We start from the raw sequence: 19,909 nt of genomic DNA on the forward strand, positions 1-19,909 counted from the left end.
CATTTCCGGCATTCTCAAGTATTTAAGAGATTATCTAATATGATTCTTAAATTGTTTTTATGTGAGATGGGCATAAATCTTCCATATTCTGTATAAGTCTTGTGACTTCCATACAATTGTGTGAAATGTTCATAGCTAGTCTCACTGAGCTGAGAAGATTAAAGATCAGTTTCTTCCATTAACCTCTCACGGAGACGATTTCCTTCTGTGCATAGTATATTAAAAAGTATCCCAAAAACTACCTGACATCCTTCAGAAATTGCTATTTATACTTCTGTAAAGATTGGAGCACGTGTAATTCAAAGTGCAGTTTATTATCTATTCATGTCTGAAGAAGTTTGAATGTCTTTAAAAAATTTTCGTGATGTTCAAATTACTCCTTTCTGGTAATTTAATCAGTAACACAATCTTCTGTTGTATTTGTTAAACATAACATAACTGCCATGATCGAACTGTTTTTGATTAAATCATTTTACGTATAACATGTGTGCATGGTTAGTACATGTACTTGGTATGTATTTGAATGTTTAACATTGTTCTTTAAATAAATGTTTAGCAAAAAAAGGTGGCTACCCTTGCTGCCTCTTGATGACGGGATCCCGTGTTCGATACCCGGCGGAGTTGGGGATTTTCTCTGCCCGGGGACTGGGTGTTTGTGTTATTATCATTTCATCATCATCATCATCATCATCATCATCATCATCATCATTCGGCAGTCGCTAGATTGGACTGTGTAAAAAAATTGGGACTTTGTACGGGCGCTGATGACTGCGCAGTTGAGCGCCCTACAAGCCAAACATCATGAAACATCATCGCCCATTAGTTGGGGTACTCAGAGGTGTGTGCCCGCTGGGTTCCTCGCCACCAAACAGAAGACCCTAAAGGGCAACGAAGGACTGTCTGTGTGGGATTTCTTGCGCGTTGCGAGGCTAATCGTGACAATATTTTGTCGAACATCGTTACGGGCGATGAAACATGGGTTCATCACGTCTCCTCCGAAGAAAAAATTAAAAGCCCCATCCTCAACCGGTAAAATCATGGTGATGGTCTTCTGGGAGATTGAAGCGCGTATTACGTTTGATGTCCTCAGTCATAGTGCAACGATCAACTCGGAAGTGTATTGTGCTGCCCTCTGGGAATTGAAGGAACGATTCCAGCGCTTTCGTCGTCACAAAAATGCAAACCAAATTCTCCTTCTCCTTGACAACGCAAGTTCTCAGACACGCCTGTGCACCAGAGAGGAGCTCACGAAACTCCACTGGACTTTTCTTCCTCATCCAGCCTACAGCTCGGGTCTCGCACCTTCAGACTTCCGTCTGGTTGGCCCAGTGAAGGATGTTGTTCACGGGATACAGTACGTGGATGACGGGGAAGTTATTGAGGCAGCTCGACCTGTTGGTTGGTACCATGCGGTCATACAGGACTTCCCAGTAAGGCTGCGTAAGGCCGTTGCAATGAACGGAGACTGTTGATAAGTAGGACTTTGTAGCCAAAAGAGTGAGGAACAATATGAGGTATTGGAATGATTAATAGAATCAACATGATTTCAGAAAAAATGTGTTGCACTGCATTTTGAATGCCTCTCGTAACTGCCTTTATCTTTCGGGCTGAAAATGATGCGGCCAGGTTTCGTCACCTACAACGATCGTTGACAGTGAAGCCTCTCCATTGGCCTCAAACTGCACCAATAGTTCAGTAGAAATACCTTTTCGTTGACTCTTGTGGTCTGCTGTAAGCATTCGTGGAGCCTATCTTGAACACACGTTCGAAGATCCTAATTCCCCATCATTGCCCACACACCTCCAGTACTCACCGATAGCTGCAGAGACAGATGTGGAATTGTGATGCACCACTCTTTAGGAGTAGTGGCATCTGCCCTATTCATTTTGTCAGCAGTGGCTGTGACAAGCTGTACCGAACGTGAACGGTAATGGAGATCAGTTTCAGCACTCAGTGACGCTTTAACTCTCTTTACCCATCGCCCTATAGCATTCCTACAGACCGAGCGAGGTGGCGCAGTGGTTAGACACTGGACTCGCATTCGGGAGGACGACGGTTCAATCCCGCGTCCGGCCATCCTGATTTAGGTTTTCCGTGATTTCCCTAAATCACTCCAGGCAAATGCCAGGATGGTTCATCTGAAAGGGCACGGCCGACTTCCTTCCCCATCCTTCCCTAATCCGATGAGACCGATGACCACGCTGTCTGGTCTCCTTCCCCAAAACCAACCAACCAACCAACCATTCCTACAGAGTGCATCATTAGCAACCATTGATCACAGACGTTTATAAATGTTCATTGCGGTTTGTTACTCTCAACAAAGGATTCAATAACAGCACGTTGCTTGTAAGTGCCTTACGTAGACTCCATTTCGATTGTTCACTATGTGTCTGTTACTCGACGAAATTTTACAAAACTTCTCACATGTGTAGAAGAAACATCTGACTTGCATTACCTAAAATGTCATTTTCCCAAGTATAGCCTTCTCACATACTACGGAATTTTTAAATTGAGTGGTAAAATATTATTTTCAAGTTGCAACACTATATTTATTACCTTTAATATCGATTGACATTCCGATTACTTGATGAATCTTTGTTTGTGTATTTCAGGACCACAAAGGACGAACGTGTTAACATTGTGAAAACGCATTACAGAACCGGCGAGTGTTATGCAGAGACTGTTTGTAGACTTCGCGGGACCTTCAGACATGCTAATGTTCCTACAGCATCAACAGCTCTGCGGTGGATAAAGAAATTCGAGAGAACCGGTTCCGTTGCTAGCATAAAACCGCCAGCACGAAACCGTGCGGTTCGTACGGAACGAAACATACTTTTTTATTTCGATGCATTTTTGACTTAATTATTGCTTTTCTTAAAATTCCATAATATATGAAAGACCCTGTACATTAACACCATCTAAAAAATTTGGGCGTGATTTATCCCTTGACCGACCATTGTAGTATTAATGTACAATCCCGCTGAAGCGTCCGCACAGTGGGGAATGTGCTGTGTGTCTACCCTCTGCCTCTTCTCATTTTGTTGTCATACTTGTAACGATGGACAAATTATCTGAATAAATTGGGGTGTTAGTGCTCACCCGTGGCAAGAAGCAGCACGCGCTCAATTTTATTCCAGGATCAGTGATCTTCTGAACGTACTGAGGTGCATTAATCGTCAGCTGTAGCTGCTGGTGCTTACTGCTTTGTAATTTTGCTATTACCGAAAGCGTACGTTGTTGGTGACAAAGCTTTGCAAAGAAGCACATAGTGACGTTCAAACGACTTCCCTCTGTTCGCTTCAAAGTGCAAAAGAAATTTAAATGTTGTACAGGTATAAGTACTGAATATAGTTCCATAACGTGATATATTTCGCTTATGCATCGTATTGAAGAATACTGCTGGCTACGATAACAAGTGAGGATGCCTTTCAAGTAATAGGCAGATTTCATTTTTCTAGAACACTAGGTTTCCGAAAAGCATTTGACGCGGTACTCCACTACAAACTTTTAACGAATGTACCAGCATATGGGAAAAGTTTACAAATATGCGAGTGGCTCGAAGACTTCTTAGGTAATAGGACGCAGTATGTCGTTCTCGACAGCGAGTTTTCATCAGAGACAAGGGTCTCGTCAGCATTGCACCAAGGCCGCGCGGGGTAGCCACATGATGTTAGGCGCGTTGCCAGAGTTCGCACGGCTACACCCGTCGGAGGTTCGAGTCCTCGCAAGGGCATGGGTGTGTGCTTTGTCCTTAGCGTAAGTTAGTTTAAGTTGTATTAAGTAGTGTGTGAACTTAGGGAGCGATGACCCAGCAGTTTGGAAATGTAATGAGACCGCTGTTGATGTGTATACACATAAATGATCTAGCGGACAACCTGCGGTTGTTTGCTGATGACGCTGCGGTGTAAGAGAAGGTGTCGGAAATGAGTGACTGTAAGAAGATTCAAGACGACAGCCAAAATTTTTAGTTGGTGTGATGAGCGGCATTTGGCTCTGAATGCAGAAACATTAATGCTGACGAGTAGGAAAAACAAACCCGTCATGTTCGGATACAGCACTAGTAGTGTCCTGCTTGACACAGTCACTTTTTTTAAGATCTGGACGTTACGATGCAACGTGATATGACATGGAACGAGCATATGAGGAATATATGGTCGACTTCGGTCTGTTGGAAGAATTTCAGGAAAGCGTGGTTTATCTGTAAGGGAGAACGCATATAGGATGCTAGTGGGATCTATTCTTGAGTACTGCTCGAGTGTTTGGGATCAGTACGATGTCGAATTAATAGAAGACATGGAATCAATTCAGAGGCCAGATACTAGATTTGTTACCGTTGGTTCTGAGCAACAAGAAAATGCTATGACATGGTTCGGGAAGGCAAGCTTCTTTTCCGTGTACACTATTGAGAAAATTTAGAGAAATGGCACTTGAAGCTGATTGCAGAACGATCCTAATGCCGTCAAGTTACTTTTCACGGACTGACCACAACGATAAATTAAGGAGAAGCTAGGACTCATTCGGAGGCATATAGATAGCCGTCTTTACTCACTGAGTGGAACAGGAAAGGAAACGAAGTGGTGTAGGAAACCGTCCACCGTGCGCCGTGAGGTGGCATGCGTAACATGTATGTTAACGTACAGGCAGATACATCACACGTAAAAAGTCAAGTCAGGCCTGATTCGATGTGGCAAGTGAATAGAAATACGATTTTAAATGCTTCTGTAGGCTTAAGAAATGACAGATACCAATTTTCACTGGCACACACACACACACACACACACATATGCATGCACACATCATTTAATCTTCTTTATGTATATGGTAAGATACAAAATCCTTATAGCGCATGACTTCTGTCCGTACATGCCGTGAATGGCGCAGCCTCTTACCGGTAGTTCAGCCGCTGGAGAGTTCTCCAGAGGCTGTACACACGGAGCGGATGTATATAAACCTTCTGTGTTCGCTTGTATTGTGTATCTCAGGCTACGGGACGCCATCTCTTCACTTAATCATACTATTCAACTTTTGTATATCACGTACTTGCGGTGTAAAAGGCCAGTGCATTGGCGGAGCTGTCATCTATACACAGGTGATTCGTGTTAAAATATGTCGGGCGTGATTATGACTGCCAGACGGGAATTACCAGACTTTGAATTCGGAATGGTAGTTGGAGCTAGACGCTTGAGACATTCGATTTCGGAATTCGTTAAGGAATTCAATATTACGAATTACACAGTGTCAAAAGTGTGTCGAGAATAGCAATTTTCAGGCATTACTGCTCACCACAGACATCGCAGTGGCCGACGGCCTTCACTCAAAGACCAAGAGATACGACATTTGCGTAGAGCTGTCAGTGCTAACAGACAAGCAACAATGCGTGAAATAACCGCAGAGATCAATACGGACGTACGACGAATGTATGCGTTAGGACAGTGCAGCGAATTTTGGCGTTAACAGGATGTGGCAGCAGATGACCGACGAGAGCACCTTGGCTAATAGCAGGAGGTAGCCTGCAGCGCCTCTCCTGAGCTCGTGACCATCTTAGTTGGAATCCTAGACGCATGGAAAACCGTGGTCTGGTCAGATGAGCCCCGACTGCAGTTGGTAAGAGCTGATGGTAGGGTTCGAGTGTGGCCAGACGCCACGAAGCCGTGGGCCGAAATAGTAACAAGGCACGATTCAAGCTGGTGGTGACTCCGTAGTGTGTGGGCTGATGGACTGGGTCCTGTGTTCCAACTGAGCGGATCATTGACTGGAAATGGTTATGTTCGGATACTTGGAGGCTATCTTCAGCCGTTCATGGACTTCATGTGCCCAAACAATCACGTAATTTTTATGGATGACGGTGCACCAGGTCACTGGGCCATAGTTGTTCTCGACTGGTTTGAGGAACATTGCGGACAATGCGAGCGTTTGATCTGGTCACTCAGATCGCCCGGCGTGAATCCCATCGAACAATTATGAGACACGATCGAGAGGTCAGCTCTTGCACAAAGCGCTGCACAGTCAACACTTTTGCTATTGTTTATAGGTATAGAGGCTGCTTGGCTCAATATTTCTGCATGGGACGTCCAACGACCTGTTGAGTACATGCCCCATCGAGTTACTGCACTACGCCGAGCAAAAGGAGGTCCGACACAATATTAGGAGGTATCCCATGACATCTGTCAGCTTAGTGTTTTGCGAAAGGAATTCACTCACGGTAAGTCCCGGTCCGTCACAAATTTTCATGTGTCAGGAACAGCTGACGACGGTCCAGATTTGCAAAATGCGAACGCGTTTCATAATGAAAAAAATATGGCTCTAAGCACTATGGGACTTAAAATCTGAGGTCATCTGTCTTCTAGACTTAGAACTACTTAAACCTAACTAACCGAAGGACATCCCACACATCCATGCCCGAGACAGGATTCGAACCTGGGACCGTAGCAGCAGTGCCGTTTCATGATGCTGAGGTAAAGTTGCCAAGTTCTAGCAGACTGAAATTAACCTATGGAAACGTAACACGTCTTACGTAGAACGGTGCTCACGCCGGAGCACACGCCGTACGTGGGGAATCGCGTGGGAGGCGCACAGTGGCCGCGCAGTGGGCGGCTGTGATTGATGCGCTCCTATTGGCCAGCGCCGGCAGCGGCGCTCCCACTCGGCCGCGAGTAATGAGCACCCGCAGAGGCGATTTATGATCCGGCCATTCGTTTTCCAAATACGGCCAACTTGCCGCTCTGTTTACCGACCGTTCAGCTGTTGTGCTGTTTCAGGAGTGTTCCGCCGAGGCTGTAACAGCTGCACTTGCTTCTGATCTTGCTACGGCTCCGTCTCTCGCACCGACTTTTGTCTTCCGTGAAGTTACAATTAATGAACTTGTATACCACAGATTTTCCCAAACCACCACCCACCACCTACTTCCTGTAATATTCTCATCACACCGCCTGCCTAACCACTGAAAAGTAACAGCTAGGATCTTTCGCCGCTGCTTTAAAGTTCATTACCACTAGATTCACGCTCACATGCGATGAACTGAAATGCTATTAACATGTAAACAGTAATTATAAGTATAGCCACATATGTGCAATATACGTAATTTTGGGAATTGTGACGAATTCGAAAAAAATGGTTCAAATGGCTCTGAGCACTATGGGACTTAACTGCTGAGCTCATCAGTCCCCTAGAACTTAGAACTACTTAAACCTAACTAACCTAAGGACATCACACACATCCATGCCCGAGGCAGGATTCGAACCTGCGGCCGTAGCGGTCGCGCAGTTCCAGACTGTAGCGCCTAAAACCACTCGGCCACTCCGGCCGGCTATGACGAATTAAACCTGTACAATATATTCGTTCTTCCTCGAGTAGACTCTGTAATTGGTAGAAATTTTAAAATCATGCTATTTACTTAGAATCACTAAAATATGATGACGATCATTGTTATCTGATACATATTGTAAATCCATATATTTTGTATAGCTAAAAACAGAATTAAATTAAAATATGAGTGTCACTATGTAATTGAAAAGCATTTTCCTATCTGTGTGAAATGTAATTACTGTTATTAAAAAGAAGGGTAATTGTACATATGTAAATGAACTGCTTAACAGCCTTCCTGACCGTTTTATACATATCCTTATTACTGAAATGAAGAACAGTTTACTTGAAGCTACGAAACATGGTAGGAAAGAATTATATTCGATATTGTAATCCCCTAAAATGCAATATTTATAATTATTTTTTAAATATGTGACTATTGTAATTGTGAATGAGATTGTTACGAAATGAGATATATACTATGTTATTTTCTGTTCGGATATAAATCATATTTCATTGCATTTCATTAACTTTCCCGTTTTAACAATGACCGACTTTGTAGATAAATGTAATGGGACCACTGTTGTATGGCAGTTTTGCATGAACTTCGACACTGTGCCGCTCTGATTTATAAATATGCGAATGATTCTTCAAGTCCGCAGCTCGTGGTCGTGCGGTAGCGTTCTCGCTTCCCACGCCCGGGTTCCCGGGTTCGATTCCCGGCGGGGTCAGGGATTTTCTCTGCCTCGTGATGACTGGGTGTTGTGTGCTGTCCTTAGGTTAGTTAGGTTTAAGTAGTTCTAAGTTCTAGGGGACTGATGACCATAGATGTTAAGTCCCATAGTGCTCAGAGCCATTTGAACCATTTGATTCTTCAAGGCATACATTGTGCCAATTTACCTCAGATGTACTATTGCTTGCTCGTTATCTGGACGACTTCAAGATGGAAATAAATTGCTTCAAATTCAAAATATGCGTGTCAGAAATTAATGTGAACAATTTGCTCACAGCGGTCATTTGTTGTTATACCAGAATGTGGACATTGTTTTCTACAGCAACAGTAGCAGATCATCATTTCTTCGAGGCAGATTTCTCAGGTTAAGTACATGTTCAACGATTTCGTTCAGCGATATACTTTCTGCTGGTTTTTAAGTAAGCAACTTCAAGAATTGTTGCAGCATTATATGAGAGTAATTCAGTATCTTTATAAAGTTAAGTGGACTAATTGTCTTTCAGGTATTTGATCCAAGCCAGTTTCAGTTACTTTAAAGACAGTGGGGACATTATTATTATTTTTTTGTTACGGAAACTTTACCCTATCCACGACAAATCCAGTGCTGCGTAATCCGTGAAAACTTCAAGAAAAGCCACAAAAAGCCAAACAACGATCTTTGGTCGCACCATTTGGCGTTTCCATAGATCAGATTTCCATCTGTAACCAATTGCAATACACTGCCCAGTGCCTACTGATCAGCACTGACGGTACCCTGCTGCGCCATTAGAACTGCACACCAGTATCCCACAGTTATCTTTTGCTGATCGCAGCATGCCCGAATTTCAACCCAACCATGAAATCTGCCCCTAGATCTACACATCTTTCCATCCCTAGCTGCAATGCTCTATTTCATATCTCCAAATTTCCGTCCTCCCCCTTCCTCAAATTCAGTTGCATTTCGTTGCTTCCTGTGGTTTCACAGGGCCCCATAGCTATACTCATCTCTCCATTTTCACCATGATCATTTTCATCCACCAACAACGTCACCGCAATACCACTTACGTTGTCATTAAAGATTTTCTTTTAACTGGAATGTAAAATCATGTAATAAGTTTCGAAATCATAGGAATTGTCCACCAACGTGTTTATTTTAAAACATAATTTACCGTCCTCCCTCTGTTTTTTATGTATTGTCAATCGTAACGAACTCCTCCAGAAAATCCCTCGTATCAGATTTGGTCGCGTGCAAACGTTACACCCTTTGGTAGAGACATTCGTACCAGGTGACCCCTAATCTTCCCCCCGTCTTCTCTGTTGTGATGAAAGACTTTGACCCTGAAATTACGAGTACAGCAGAGAAGGCGAAGTATGAAAGTTTACAACACTACCTACCACATCTGAATCTTCACAGAATCACCATCAACCGTCGATCATTTAATCGCCAACGGATCACTGATATATTTCCTCAAACACAAATCTGATTCTTCAGAGACCCGTCCCCACTCATAGAAATGCCAAAAACGCCTCTTAAATAACGTTCACCCGAATACAGAATCTAAGAACCCGCCCACATTCCCCTACCTGTCTGAATCCAACCATTCTTTCAAAGAATCACGAAACCACACCTCACCTGACCTATCCTACTAAACTCCCACTTCCAAATAAAAGCTCACAATTCCCGTCAACATGCCGACACCACTCTGTATCCAAAAATGTCACTCAAAAACTGACCCACCTTTTCCCACCTGTGAATCCAACCATTTCGTCACACAACACAAAGCCTCACCTCATCTACCTACATGTGACACTAGTAAGCTGACCCATTCTACTAAACCCTCAGCTCACAGTTCCCATCAAACCTAGTCACATACCTCACCATCCAAACAACTCACTCGGCTATCCCCCAGTGCTAAAGCTATCACAAGAATCCTCACCACTATCATTCCCCCTCCAAAGGTCACACTCTCTCTCTAACAAATATCTCTTGCTTGCCTGTTTGGCATTTCACCGCATTACATAGGCCACCTACTCCCGAAAAACAGTGCGACCGCTACGGCCGCAGGTTCAAAAGAAATGTTCAAATCTGTGTGAAATCTTATGGGACTTAACTGCTAAGGTCATCAGCCCCTAAGCCTACACGCCACTTAACCTAAGTTATCCTAAGGACAAACACACACACCCATGCCCAAGGGAGGACTCGAACCTCCGCCGTGACCAGCCGCTTCAGTCTGGAGCCGCGCGACCGCTACGGTCACAGGTTCGAATCCTGTCTCGGGCATGGATGTGTGTGATGTCCTTAGTTTAGTTAGGTTTAAGTAGTTCCAAGTTCTAGGGGACTGATGACCTCAGCAGTTAAGTCCTATAGTACTCAGAGCCATTTGAATCATTTTTTTTTTACTTTCGAAATCAGACTCATTTCTTTTTTAACAACCTCGACATTTTATTTTAAAACATTTTATTTTAAAACTTCTCCAAGCCCTACAAACCTCTCCCCTGACCTTACAATGCTGCGCGACAGCAGTATAACATACAACTACCTTTTTCCCAATATCCGTTCCTTATCAACAAATAGACCTTTATGCATGTCTATCCTCTCGAAGCACATAACCTACCTCAGTGAAATCTTCCTCCAGTTCTATCACAGAATCCGAACACCACCATATATACTGAATCGCACTGAAAACCTACTTCCCATGCCGCATGTTTAGGTTGCTACTGACCAACAAAACAATATCCAGTTTCAGTCACGAAACCTCTGTACAATACTCATACGGAGAACCTCAGAGAGCTTCAGCGTTGGGAACTGTATAATGGTTCTCTTCTAGGTGATATTGTACCTAACCCAAAGCATACCAGTACTCAGCGAACAGCAGCCCGATGTTGTCCTAAAATTCTCATTTTCCTTCGACACTTTACTTTGAAAGTCTTTGATACTGCTCTATGTGATCACAGACCCATCCTACTCACTACCTGTGGAGAACACCTCATACCCGCACATCCACCCTGAACACTAATCTGAAACTTACACTGTCAGACAACATGGTAGGATGTCATAGAATTAGAAAAGTACACAATCTGAAAACAAATTTTTCATTAATTGATTACAACAATGACTACGTTTTTGTGGCATACGCTAATCGGCCAGAACATTATGACGACCTGCATGCTATAGCTATAAACCCGTCCAGATGGTAGCAGTGCTACCTGGCGAGGAATGACTGCTAGTCAGACACAAGCATGTTGCATGCAACATCAGTACGCGTGCTGCCCGTGTGTGGAATGGGGCAAGGCGCGCGATCTATCTGAGTTTGACCGAGGGCAGATTGTGATGGCCCGGAGGCGCGGCACGCATTTGGAAAACTACACGACTTGTTGGATGTTAGAGGAGTGCTGTGTTGAGTGTCGTCAACATTTGGCGAAACCAAGATGAAACCACGTCGAGACGTCGTGAGGTTGGGTGGCCACCCGTCAACACAGATGTCGTACATCGTAGACTGAGCAGACTGGTAAAACAGGACAGGCGACGAATTGTGCCGGAACAAACATCAGACTTTAATGCTGGGCGGAGTACAAGTGTCTCTGAACACACAGTGCACAGAACACTCCTAACGATGGGCCTCCGTAGCTGACGACCCATGCATGTGCCAATGTTAACACCACGACAGCGGCAACTACGACTGAAATGGGCACGTGACCATCGGTACTGGAATTTGGCGCTGTGGCAGAGCGTTGCATGATCTGATGAATCCAGATACTTTCTTCATCATTCCGATGAGACGTCGAGAATCCGTCGTCTTCCAGGGGAACAGCTCGTTGACACCTGTACTGCGAGATGGAGGCAAGGTTGCTGCGGCTCCATTATGCTCTGGGGAACATTCACATGGGCAATTTTGGTAAACATTTTTGGAAAACAGTGATCAATAGATTATTATATTTTGAGTAAAGTTCAGTCTTGATCACACCATTTATGTTTCAATGACATAGGTAATCGGTTTCGGTTATTTTTACATAACCATCATCAGACCCATGGCTCCCTTGGGATGGTAGGCGGAGCCCTCCTCAGCTGCTACGAAGGAGGAGGGCTCCGCCTACCATCCTAAGGGAGCCATGGGTCTGATGATGGTTATGTAAAAATAACCGAAACCGGTTACCTATGTCACTGAAACGTAAATGGTGTGTTCAAGACTGAACTTTAGTCAAAATTCACATGGGCATTCGTGGGTTCAGTAGAGCTCGCACATGGCCGGACGGTGTGGCCGGGCGGTTCTAGGCGCTTCAGTCTGGAACCGTTTGACCCCTACGGTCGCAGGTTCGAATCCTGCCTCGGGCATGGATGTGTGTGATGTCCTCAGGTTAGTTAGGTTTAAGTAGTTCTAAGTTGACCACAGATGTTAAGTCCCATAGTGCTCAGAGCCAGCTCGTACATGGCCCCATGACAGACAAGGAATATCGTGCACTGGGTGCAGACCATGTACACTCCTTTATGACGACCATGTTACCCGACGGCAGTGGCATTTGTCAACAAGAGAATGCGCGGTTTTACTAGGCCATATATGTGATTGAGTGCTTCGAGGCACATAGCAGCTCAACTTGCTGTGTTGGCCTCCTCAATTCGCCAGATCTGAAACCGATCGAACATCTGGGACGTGACTGAATGAGGTATCAGAGCTCACCACCACAATCCCCGGAATATACGGGCATGAGGTGACTTGTGTGTGCACGTGCCACGACGCATCACCGCTGTTATCCGTGCCAAAGGTGGACGTACCGGCTGTTAGGTAGGTGGTCACAGCGTTGTGGCGGATCAGTACATCACGGATCTTCCCACATTCCTCGACAGTATAAAAGAATTCCTGTACAACGACTGCCTTTTACATATCTTCCACGATGTTACAACTGCATAAAATAAGAGAGATAAACATTGAAAGAATCGACTCTAGCCGAAAGATAGTACTAAGTAAATCAGACGTTGAAATAATGATGGAAATTATCCACGAAAATGAGATCAGATCGGGGCTACGGATATCGTAGAAAAATTCAATAGAGACTCACTGGAAAACAGTACATAGACTCACTGGGAGATGCGACAGATTTAAATACTGTGGATACAGTAGGATGGGCTGATTGCCACAGTCAACAGAAGACTAAAGAAGCTGGGATTAGCGTGAAAACTGATAAAAATTCATGATAACTAGAAATGTGTAGCGTTCTAAAAATAAATTAACCACAACGCAACGTAGTTAATGTAGAATAACAATGTGGAAGTGGCCAACATACCTTAAACAAAAGAGGTGAACAGGAAGACCTGTAAAAGACAAAGGAAAATATTCAGTAAAATTTATGAAATGCAAATGAATAAAACAAATCGGCAAACAGACAGTGCAAATATTCATAAATGAAGTTAAAACAGAGTTAAAAAGTGGGTCTACGCTGTTGGCAGCAGCCTTTTGGAATTAAATGTGTTTTATACACTACTAACATTAACCAGACAATGAGTTTAAGAAGCTTTTTGTAGATTTATATTTAATTATCGTACACTATGACGGAAAGGATGAAAAATACTAAACGCCAGGTAGGTAACACAAGTTTGTTAATTCACAAGTTAATGAAAAATGAAGAATAAGACAAAATTTGAAAATGATTAAAAAATACACCGTGTCGTACTAGACCTCATTCGGCTATTATTTAAGTGTTTAGTCTTCGGGACAAGCTTCCTACCAAGCACTTGTGCACTGAATAAAGTTTAGATCTATTTTTCCTAACTCTTGGTAATGGCTGCCGCACATTGACCTAACATTCATCCGACACCATTTCATCCAAAACACGAGGTCGAAGTCGGGGTACTGATATATTAAATTCACCAAACCCGCCTTCGGACAACGATCTCGCTGAAACAGACCCTCTTTATCGGACAGAAATATTATCATCCTGATTCCAGTTAGGTTCGATTTCATATTGTTTCTACTCAGTTGGAATCGCGTAGCTGTCTAAATTGTTTTCAAAGACTCGTTTGTGTGGTATCACCACCAACCAAAACTAATAGCCGTAGACAAACTGTCTCCTGACTACAAAACCGAGAGTCGCTGTCGTTACAACACATTCAGCTCAAGACATCAACCCACCTCTGTAGCCGAAGTAGCTAACGCATGCCTTTGCGGTGTCTGTCAACTCGTTGGGAACCACTTAAATTCCTGGTGATGGAAGAAAATTTCATCGCCATTATTTGGCCGGAAAGAGGAGGAGTGGGGAGCGGGTTGGTATGAATTTTCTGGTGACCAGATGGAATTAGAAACTCTTCCACAGTGTGTCATGACTGATGGTACGTGACACCATTAATGGTTCCCCGTCAGTTGGATGGGGATGTTACGCCAGACGGTCCCATTGGTACTAAACCGTTCATCAGTAGTCTATGCTTCCCAAAAAAATGGTTCAAATGGCTCTGAGCACTATGGGACTTAACATCTTAGGTCATCAGTCCCCAAGCACTTGGAACTACTTAAGCCTAACTAACCTAAGGACATCACACACATCCATGCCCGAGGCAGGAGTCGAACCTGCGACCGTAGCAGTCCCGCGGTTCCGGACTGAATCGCCTAGAACCGCACGGCCACCGCAACCGGCCTATGCTTCCCAGTCTGGGCACCATTCCAAAGGCATCCGTTTGTATAGTGGTGTTAGTAGCCTGCGCATAGGACGTTATGTCCTAGTCCAGCTGCTCCTAGTCTCCGACCAGTGTTGACGGATGACACAGGGAGTCCATTACTTGTTTCCGGATGGCAGGCGAAACTGTGAAGGGGTAACGACGTGCTTGATGCACAATACGGCGGTCTTCCCCTGTGATGGTCAGACATGGTAGACCACAGCCGTAACGACAAGTGTTACCAGATACCGCGCAGTCCAGCTTAGGGCCACTGTCACATCTGAACGCCCCATAAATGTGTTGCTGCATGTTTCAACCAGTCAGCCAAATGGAAACTCAAAATAGGGCCCTTTTCAAAGTGTATCAAGTGCTGATAACGCTGGCTCACGCGAGAAAATGGCATCTCCGTGACATTCACAATGATTATTCATCTGATAGCCGCACGCAGTGGCCGTGTGGTTTAAGGCTCAATGTCACGGACTGCGCGGCCTCTCCCGCCGGAGGTTTGAGTCTTCACTCGGGCATGGGCGTATGTGTGTGTGTGTGTGTGTGTGTGTGTGTGTGTGTGTGTTTTATTCTTAGCATAAGTTAGTTTCAACTACTCTAATAGTGTGTAAGTCTAGGGACCGATGAACTCAGCAGTTTGGTCCCTTAGGAATTCACTCAACAACATCTGACGCTATTCACGTCTGTTATGTAACAACCAGGAATGATAACAACACTAAACATGAACAGCTCTAATGCACCATGGAGGCCTTTCTAACTGGTCCAGAGAATAGCAACAAATCATTTACAGACCCGCTGAATGTATGTCTGTGCGCTAACTTACATTGACATCCGACCGTTTGTTCTGGATGCTTCACATTTTTTGTCAGGTTGTGCATTTGATGGTAGAGGCTTACTCTATTTATTGTCCGGCGATTGTGCCATGGAAAAATACCCTGTCCCTACACTAAATTTTTATGGCTAGATGCCACTCCACGCGTCAAATGTTTATCATTGTCAGGTGACCCTACATTTCGTAACAATTTTCGTACGATGAGAGCTCGCTCTCTACGGATGGATTTTCCCCAAATAGTCTTCAAGACGACCGGTTAGATGTCTTTCATCCATTGTTACAAACGGGTACAAAATGTAATGCAGTCTGAAAACAGCAAGAAGAAAACCTACAAAAGTTATGTAAAGAAGAAGATAGACTTCTGATCACAGGTCTTTGAAGGTACAATTTAGCAAATAATTTTGAATCAGATGAATACGACGGTAATTTCCGTTAATTCCCAGAATAATAGCAGGTTCTGAATTGAATGTCTCGAAAGGAATTTGCGCAATATCCCTGAAAAACAATTTTCTCGCAAACAAAGAATTTTTCTTCGATTTTGATAGTCAATTGTTTATCGTTTCTGTAATGTAACACACGGAGAAAATTTTTATGCACATCTAATTCCATTTACATTTAGAGTAAATTGTTTGTGATTCTCAACGATAATGCCAACAGGACTATTGTATTCACTGATGGATTACAGGTCCACACAGAATTCCAGAAACACGTCTACAACCATATTTACATACATGGTAGAAAATTTATCACCAAGGAAATACTCTACGCTAATATGGACATGGATCAATATTCGGATTACTTGAACACCTTGCGTCAGCAAATACAAGGCGTAACGCTATTCCGGTAGAAGATACCAACATTCAAGGGTTGTACTGAAAATTACAAGACAGAGTTAAAAAGGAAGCAGAAGGATGAATAGAATAAAATAAAGTACGGTTAAGAAAATAACACTGTCGTCAGAAGGACAGAAGTAATGAAGAGTGATACGCATAATCCGCAGTATGTAGAGCAGGGATTACCTGTTGTTGTTCGTGGCTTATTCTATAGCGGCAGTGTTGGCCAGCGAGTCAGCCAGTAGAAAAAATTTGTTTTGTCTTTAGTACATTATACGCTGTTAGAAGGTGCTTTACACTCTGTTAAAAAAGTTCGTTGTTATCACAATAAACCAGACCAGAAACGTTTAGCAAAGTGGAGGGGCATCTGTTGAGAGGCCAGACAAACGTGTGGTTCCTGAAGAGGGGCAGCAGCCTTTTCAATAGTTGCAGGGGCAACAGTCTGCATGATTGACTGATCTGGCCTTGTAACACTAACCAAAACGGCCTTGCTGTGCTGGTACTGCGAACGGCTGAAAGCAAGGGAAAACTACAACAGTCATTTTTCCCGAGGGCATGCAGTTTTACTATATGATTAAATGATGATGGCGTCCTCTTGGGTAAAATATTCCGGAGGTAAAATAGTCCCCCATTCGGATCTCCGGGCGGGGACTACTCAGGAGGACGTTGTTATCAGGAGAAAGAAAACTGGCGTTCTACGGATCGGACCGTGGAATGTCCGATCCCTTAATCCGGCAGGTAGGTTAGAAAATTTAAGAAGGGAAATAGATAGGTTAAAGTTAGATATAGTGGGAGTTAGTGAAGTTCGGTGGCAGGAGGAACAAGACTTTTGGTCAGGTGAATACAGGATTATAAATACAAAATCAAATAGGGGTAATGCAGTAGTAGGTTTAATAATGAATAGGAAAATAGGAATGCGGGTAAGCTACTACAAACAGCATAGTGAACGCATTATTGTGGCCAAGATAGACACGAAGCCCACGACTACTACAGTAGTACAAGTTTATATGCCAACTAGCTCTGCAGATGATGAAGAAATTGATGAAATGTATGATGAGATAAAAGAAATTATTCAGATAGTGAAGGGAGACGAAAATTTAACAGTCATGGGTGACTAGAATTCGAGAGTAGGAAAAGGGAGACAAGGAAATATAGTAGGTGAATATGGATTGGTGGTAAAAAATGAAAGAGGAAGCCGCCTGGTAGAATTTTGCACAGAGCATAACTTAATCATAGCCAACACTTGGTTCAAGAATCATAAAAGAAGGTTGTATACATGGAAGAATCCTGGAGATACTAGAAGGTATCAGATAGATTATATAACTGTAAGACAGAGATTTAGGAACCAGGTTTTAAAGTGTAAGACATTTCCAGGGACAGATGTGGACTCTGACCACAATCTATTGGTTATGAACTGTAGATTAAAACTGAAAAAACTGCAAAAAGGTGGGAATTTGAGGAGATGGGACCTGGATAAATGCCGTTCAATTAGCTTCATGTGTTGTATTAGCAGTTAAGTGGAAAATATTTTTCAGTTAAAGAAAGATTTGGTTAGCTGCTGGTAAACATTTTGTACTAAATACTCCAGTTCATAAATGGTTCGTATTGAATAACATACGGACGTGTGCTGAGGACGAGAACCACAGTGCAGCTTTCGTACAACGTATAGCCGATACACTCTCTCGACCACTTTATCGATACTCCCGTCGGTATTCGCTGTGTATTCGTCGGTGCTAGAATCCGGTATGTTATCGAATACCAATGAAACCGCCTGAAAATTATGCGGAAACGATGGCTACATCGTTGGCCTATATCAGATATATAGACGTGCCACGCCTCACCGATAACTATAGATCGGGCATTGGCTTTTGCCAAGGAAAGTGTGTCTCACTATTCAACTAAATAAAAAAAAAGACTCTATTTCGCTAATTTTCCAATTGGATCAAGGATTTAACATTAAATAGAGTCCGGGAGGTTGTTGTAGACCGAATCGTCAGAAGGAATTAACGTAAGTAGCAGCTACATCTGGGCTGTCCTCTTCCCTCAACACGTGCAGTCAATTTAAATTTGTGGAGAAAGATAAGCGAATTTGTGTTGTTGATTTTCGCTTTCCTGTTTACATGTAAAAGCAAAACTGATTTCGATAGCCTGATCGCCTGTAAGTTTTTTGAGTGTGAGTTGACATACTCGAATGGTGTCTGTACACTATATTTTTCGATTTCTCCTTCATAATGAAGTGAGTTTAAAAGTATCTTCTAAATATGTTTTATAAAGACAGCGTACCAATTCTGTATGCATATGAGAGAAATCTGAAGGGAAAGGAAAGTACATCGTTCACGAAAATACGTAAAAAATCTTCAACGAACGATGTTTAAAACAGTAATCTCCCCCCTTCCCACCGAGCGAGGTGGCGCAGTGGTTAGCGCACTGGACTCGCATTCGGGAGGACGACGGTTCAATCCCGTCTCCGGCCATCCTGATTTAGGTTTTCCGTGATTTCCCTAAATCGTTTCAGGCAAATGCCGGGATGGTTCCTTTAAAATGGCACGGCCGATTTCCTTCCCTAACCCGAGCTTGCGCTCCGTCTCTAATGACCTCGTTGTCGACGGGACGTTAACCACTAACCACCCCCACCACCACCCCCCTTCCCCCAATTATTACATCCGAAACCGTTTCGTTAGTTTGGCCTAGTCTGGGAATTTTACGAATCGATAACTTGCAGAACACCTTTGAACTCCCACAATCAGGAGACTTGGAATGGATAGAACACTTCTTAATGGATAATAGTACCTCCTTAATGCTGTGCATAGGATTAGCGAATATTTCGGTGTCAGCCACAGATTGTGTTCGAGAACTGTATACAGAAATTTAGAAATTAGCCTGCTATGCAGTTCGATTTTGCTAAGTCAGTAAACGTCTCAGCATTCACGTGTTTCTTTTCATCTCATAAAGTTACATTGCAATTTTCGTCAATGACATAAAGGAAATTAATAACTTCCTGAGCAGTTCAGTACTTATTCTTTTCCTTCACACAAAGTCTCTTGTCGATATTAACGGACATTAAAAAAGAAGTAGCAACTTGACATCCTAGTGAGGACTTAAAATGCGGAATGTTTACATGGAGCCGAAAACCGATTGTGGATGATAAAAAACGGCAGCTAGAACCGGGAGCTGAAATTGAAAATTGGTTTACAGAAAACCGGATGTGGGAGCCTGGAAGCAGCTGTCACTTGTACTAAACCTCCAGAAATGTCTGTTTACCCACTGAATCTGTAGAGGATCATATAAGAGTCGTGTAGTATGGCTGGCCGCTCTTTTACATCCGAGTTTTGCGGAGATTAAGACAGTGCGTCCTTGGACCATAGTAGTGAGTCGTCGTTTAAGATTTTTTCTAATTATTTTTCTCGAATTTTACGTGCCTCGCAGAAGCTCTATCAGTGTCGTAGCGTTCTAGGTGAAGTGATACTTCCTGTTTTCCTAAATGATGAAGTAGGAAGCTATGCATTCGAAGTAGCGTTCAAAATGGATGCTAATACGATGTGTTTATGTACTAAACAACATAAACTCATAATATCGACACA

The 19,909-nt window shown here is 43.3% G+C and overlaps 1 protein-coding gene and 1 non-coding gene across 4 annotated transcripts in view; one reads left to right on the forward strand and one right to left on the reverse strand.

Moving 5' to 3' along the window:
• The window catches only part of LOC126262714 (inactive dipeptidyl peptidase 10), a 1,533,490-nt gene that overhangs the window by 1,096,496 nt on the left and 417,085 nt on the right, over nt 1-19,909 (reverse strand). For all 3 annotated transcript variants that reach the window (XM_049959500.1, XM_049959499.1, XM_049959498.1), the window contains exon 2: nt 13,295-13,322. The gene's annotated coding sequence lies outside the window, so the exon portion shown is untranslated. The remainder of the gene's footprint in view (nt 1-13,294; nt 13,323-19,909) is intronic.
• Nucleotides 18,730-18,802, forward strand: Trnaa-cgc (transfer RNA alanine (anticodon CGC)). Its single transcript has one exon. It is a non-coding gene; the product is annotated as a tRNA-Ala (tRNA).

The sequence above is a fragment of the Schistocerca nitens genome, chromosome 6 (genome assembly GCF_023898315.1).
Source record: "Schistocerca nitens isolate TAMUIC-IGC-003100 chromosome 6, iqSchNite1.1, whole genome shotgun sequence".
In the NCBI taxonomy this organism is placed as follows: domain Eukaryota; kingdom Metazoa; phylum Arthropoda; class Insecta; order Orthoptera; family Acrididae; genus Schistocerca; species Schistocerca nitens.